The following is a 6,108-nucleotide window of genomic DNA, read 5'->3' as shown; positions in this document are numbered from 1 at the left end:
TCACTTGTACAACAATTTAAAAAATAAATTAAAAATGGTTGAATATGCCCGGCACCATAGGACCATCACATCTATATAAATGTAAAAGTATAGTCAATGTCAAAACAACAATAACCTAGTCATCAATGATTTTTTTTTATTTTTTATTTTTATATATAGTTAGAGGCTCAATTATCCTATTTACTTGACATAAGAGTTTATTTGGCATTTTTTATACCCCGAAGATGGAACTAATACAACATGTGAATATTTAAATCATTAAATTTAAAAGGAAATATATATTATTTTTTTGAAGTATAAAAAATAAGTAATAAATACTAAAAAAAGATTTTTTTATAGTCAAGTAAAAAATCTATTGTTATTTTATAGTCATATTAAATTTCAACTAATTCATAATAAAGTTATGGTCAAACTCCATAATATAGAATTTTTTTTCAATGCCAATATCTTTAATAATAAGGTTAAAAATTCAATAGAACAGAAATCCTAACATAATTAATAATTAATGTCGACCAATTACGTAACACATTTTGAAATGTAAATTTTATGTGAGACGATATTTGATAATCTCAAAAACATATATGTAGCTTTAAAAATGGACCATGAGTTTTTTGTTTTTGTTTTGTTTTTATTATTATTATTATTATTATTATTATTTAAAGTTTAACTACATGGATCTACCGCGCCTTTTCTGCCCTTACATTTGCATGCTGCATTGCACATATTTTATTGCAATTCTTTTTGTTAATGTTGTATTTAATTTCTCTATTTTACAACACTCTCTTCCATGCCAATTTTTCCGGCACCACCACGAACTACCGTCACTTTCCGCTCTCACGCACCCTCCACTCTACCATAGCCTCCACCATTACAGCAACCAACGCCACCATAGTGCTATCTGGAGGAGAAACGAAACGACAATACTTTGCCTAGTTGAATAGCTGGCCCAAATTGCATGTAATGCCAATTTTCTTCGAAAGAAAGAAAGAAAGAGAGTGGAGGAAAGGAAAAGAAAAGGAAAGCGGACAAGTATGAAACGCCATACTGCATTTAATGCCATTCCTGAAAAAGTTATTCCACATTAGTAAAATGGACAAGTATGAAACGCCACATTAATAAAAATTAAGAGTTAATACCAGCCAAGGTCCCTTGAGTATAGTGGTTTCGCCATCTATGGTCCTAAACTTTCATATCGACCCTCCGCGATCCTCCGAATTTCGAAATCGACCTGTCGTAGTCCTTCCGTTAAAAGTTTCCGTCTCAGCCGTGAAATGTAAGGGCATAATAGTCTTTTCATTTATTACCCAACCAAAAAAATTCATTTTGCTATCAGAAATTAAAATTAGCCCTCCCTAGCCCTAATCCATTTCTTCCTCACGTAGACCAAGCATTTGTTCACACCTTCTTCCCCCCATTTCTTCCTCTGATTTCCTTCTTCTTTGCAAGAAAGCTATTGACATGAGAGTCGGTCTAGTGAAGGGAAAAAGGGAAGAGTGGAGCGAGGATCCAGAAGAGAAATTCATGGGAGAAAATGAGGGAAATACAGCATTTACATAGGTTGCTTTAGATTTTTATCTCTGTCTATTTTTTTTTCATTTTTTTTTCAGTCTTTCCACATTTTACTGATTTCTCAGACAAGTATATCTGCTGGGTTTGAGAAAAATCCAAAACTGTTATTAGATTCTCCCTCCCTCCTTCTCTCTCTAACTCTCTCGCAACTTATAACTTTATAAATCTGTATGCAGAAGCATTCTTTGAGCATAAATGTATGAGAAAGTTGCAATCTTTAATTAGTTGAATTATTATGAGGGTGTTTCTCGTTTCATGAGTTTCTGGTATTGATGGATTTTATCACAATCAAATTTTGAGCAATCATTTGCATATGTTAAATTGGATATTTGGGGGCTTTTTTTTTCCTTTGATTTTGGCTTTTATTGATTCGGCATAAAAGAAATTTCCTTCTCAATTTGGGGCCTCACCTTTCTTCGTCTTCTTCAATGGCTTTGCCACCACCATCACCCACTGATCTAGCTTTCCCGAGTTCTTCCTTTATTAGGCAACTCCAATCCCCTTGTGTTTCAAAGATTGATGCTTTCCCAGTCTTACTCTAATGTGTCTTTTTCAAAGCCTTTGAATGTGGGAGGTGTTGATAGGAGTTGGCCGAGTATATTATTGTTCACGAGAATCATAATTGGCCTAAATTGTCTAATGGTGAATACAATCTTAAAGTAGAGAACCATAGGTTAGACCACCATGGTTTCGGGTTTCAACTGAGAGCGAAATGAATTGTTTTGGCTGGGTAATAAATGAAAAGACTATTATGCCCTTAACAGAAGGACTAGGGCAGGTTGATTTTTAAATTCGGAGGATCACGGAGGGTCGATTTGAAAGTTTAGGACCATAGATGGCGGAACCACTATACTCGAGGGACCTTGGCTGGTATTAACTCTAAAAATTAACCAGCTAAATAGCGAATAAATCTATGTCTATACCAGTGTTGGCGGCCCTAGGCTACGGGGCTGTTAGACCCAGTGGAATCTAATTAAGTATTGAGGTATTATATTTTGTTTTGTTAAAGTACACATAATTTAACAATATTGATCTCAAATTATAATATAATTATAATAAATTTTATATCACATTATTCAAGTGGTATGTTTTTTGAATAATTTTTTTAGTTTAATATCTCAACTAATTATTTTATACCTTGCTACAATAAATTAATGAGTAAATATATAAAATAGTTCATCGATTATGTCATAATTGACAAATTAGTTCTCAACTATCAATTTTACCAATTAAATTTTCAACTATTCAATTTGAGTTAATACCACAAATGGTCCTCTGACTATTGGGTTAGTACTCCTTTTAGTCCTCGACTTTCAATTCGACCACAAATAGTCATCTGACTTTCAGTTTTGACCGCAAATAGTTCTCCATTAAAATTTCTGTTAAATAAGTGTTAAATCTAGGGGTGTTATTGGCGTTAAGAATATAATGCTGTTCGAATCCCTTATGATATGCAACTGAAACAAGTTCTTTCTAATGGTAAAAAAGGGGGTTTGAATGTGGGGGCTGTTCTGATTTTACCGGAGGGTTTTGAATTAGCCCCTCCCGATCGTCTTTCTACCGAGATGAAAGAAAAGATAGGCAATTTGTCTTTTCAGAGCTATGGCCCCAATAAAAAAAATATTCTTGTGGTGGGCCCTGTCCCCGGTAAGAAATATAGTGAAATCACCTTTCCTATTCTTTCCCCGGACCCCGCTACTAAGAGGGATGCTCGCTTCTTAAAATATCCTATATACGTAGGCGGGAACAGGGGGAGAGGTCAGATTTATCCCGACGGGAGCAAGAGTAACAATACAGTTTATAATGCTACCGCAGCAGGTATAGTAAGCAAAATCATACGAAAAGAAAAAGGGGGGTATGAGATAACCATAACAGATGCATCGGATAGTCGTCAAGTGGTTGATATTATCCCTCCAGGACCAGAACTTCTTGTTTCAGAGGGTGAATCTATCAAATTTGATCAACCTTTAACGAGTAATCCTAATGTGGGCGGATTTGGTCAGGGAGACGCAGAAATAGTACTTCAAGATCCATTACGTGTCCAAGGACTTTTGTTCTTTTTGGCGTCTGTTATTTTGGCACAAATCTTTTTGGTTCTGAAAAAGAAACAGTTCGAGAAAGTTCAATTGGCCGAAATGAATTTCTAGACTCGCAGATTTAGCGACATCAAGTTCGTAAAAATGACCAAATTCTTGTTAGCGATTAGGCATGATCAAAAAACTGAAATGATGAAAAACCTTTGGCTTATTTAGACTCTTCTTCCAAATTTATATACTCTTTTTTTCTTACCAGTCTCAATTTTAGCAAATTTTGTCTAAATACTAGATATGAGTAAGCATAAGAGGGGAACAGATAAATGCGGGGAACAAATAATTTTAGGAGAGATTCCTCGTCTTCCTTGTCTTAGTCTTCGACACAAGAAAGGGGGTGGAGAAAATTCCCTTTTTCTTGTCTTGTGTCGAAAGAGTAAGGATTCGTGATCCTGTTCGTTAAAGATTCCTAGTCTTGGTTTCTATTTTTCCAGACGTATCCCAACGCCCTTTCGATCAATTTCTTACTTAATAGTTTAATTTAGAATTGAAAAAAAAAAGAGAAAGAGGGGGAATTTTTTCAATTTTGATGAAATACGAAAAGAAATAGAAAAATAGAATAGAAGAAATAGAATAAAAGAAATAGAGAGAGTAAGGTTTATTAGCCTATAGAAAGTATTTGCACGATATCTAATCTACAGATATATAGATCCATTATAGCATCCAGGTAATTCCCTCTTTCTAAAGTACCGATAGATACTATCAAAGAACAGGTGTTCTGAATCAATCATTGAAGTTCATTTTTCAAAAACATCATCAGAAAAGCGGAATGGGTTTTTTTGAAACCCCAGAAATTCATTTAGACAACTATTATGATTCTTAAGAACTCAACAGGCCCTTCCCCCTCGAATCAGACAAAAAAAGAAGGAGAATCCCGTTGAGTTCTTACGCTTTCATGTCCACAACTCAATTCATCCGATTACTACAGGGATGAACCCAATCCGGAATATGAACCATAAAAGAAAATACCTATTAAACCGATTACAAGAAGACCAGTTACAGTACCTATTATCCAAAGAGGAATCCTTCCAGTAGTATCGGCCATTGACCCCACTTACCCCCACATTTCATCAAGTAGTCATGCTAGAGACATAAACAGTCATGGATAATTATGATCTTAGATCTTTCCGAATGGGCTAAGAGAATGTCTAGAATTCTTAGTTATTCTCTTTTGTTTTCTTAATTAAAGAAATAATTGGAAAATAAAACAGCAAGTACAAAAATGAGTAATAACCCCCAGTAGAGACTGGTACGATTCAATTCAACATTTTGTTCGTTCGGGTTTGATTGTGTCGTAGCTCTATAATTCGGATTAAAATTATCGTTGGATGAACTGCATTGCTGATATTGATCCCAAAAAAAAGACGGTAGGTACAGCTAGGCCATGAACAGCCAACCATCGTACTGTAAAAATTGGATAGGTTCGATCTATAGTCATTAGGACCTCCTACTAAAACGATCTACTAAATTCATCGAGTTGTTCCAAAGGATCAAAACGGCCAGTTATTAATGGAATTCCTTGTCGGCTCTCTGTAAAATACTCGTTTGGCCGAGGGCTTCCAAACACATCGTAAGCTAAACCGGTGCTGACAGAAACGGAATCCCGCATCGCAGAAATATTTCTTTTAATGAATTGTTCATTTCAAACCTTTTTTATTTGATTTCAATTTTAAATAAGTCGTATCTTGCTCAGACCAATAAATAGAGCTGAGGTTATAGTTAAAGCTGCTAATAAAAAACCAAAATAACTAGTTAGAGTAAGCATGAAGGGGCTAAATGAAATATGTTATTTTTATACATATGTTTCTAAAGCATTTACCGAAGTTTCTATTTTTGCAAAAAATAGGAATATACGGAAAAATACCAATTGAAAAAAGAAGTTGAATGGAAAGTTTTTGATTAATCTATAGATACACGGGGAGAACTAAGATAAAGTCAGAGGCATATAAAACGAAATTGATTCATCATCCGTAACATCTATCCATCCCGCCATTCCAATCAACGGATTCATCAGCACCGGTTTAGCTTACGATGTGTTTGGAAGCCCTCGGCCAAACGAGTATTTTACAGAGAGCCGACAAGGAATTCCATTAATAACTGGCCGTTTTGATCCTTTGGAACAACTCGATGAATTTAGTAGATCGTTTTAGTAGGAGGTCCTAATGACTATAGATCGAACCTATCCAATTTTTACAGTACGATGGTTGGCTGTTCATGGCCTAGCTGTACCTACCGTCTTTTTTTTGGGATCAATATCAGCAATGCAGTTCATCCAACGATAATTTTAATCCGAATTATAGAGCTACGACACAATCAAACCCGAACGAACAAAATGTTGAATTGAATCGTACCAGTCTCTACTGGGGGTTATTACTCATTTTTGTACTTGCTGTTTTATTTTCCAATTATTTCTTTAATTAAGAAAACAAAAGAGAATAACTAAGAATTC

This window comes from Ipomoea triloba, chromosome 4 (assembly GCF_003576645.1).
Source record: "Ipomoea triloba cultivar NCNSP0323 chromosome 4, ASM357664v1".
In the NCBI taxonomy this organism is placed as follows: Eukaryota; Viridiplantae; Streptophyta; class Magnoliopsida; order Solanales; family Convolvulaceae; genus Ipomoea; species Ipomoea triloba.
This window is presented reverse-complemented; position numbering follows the sequence as displayed.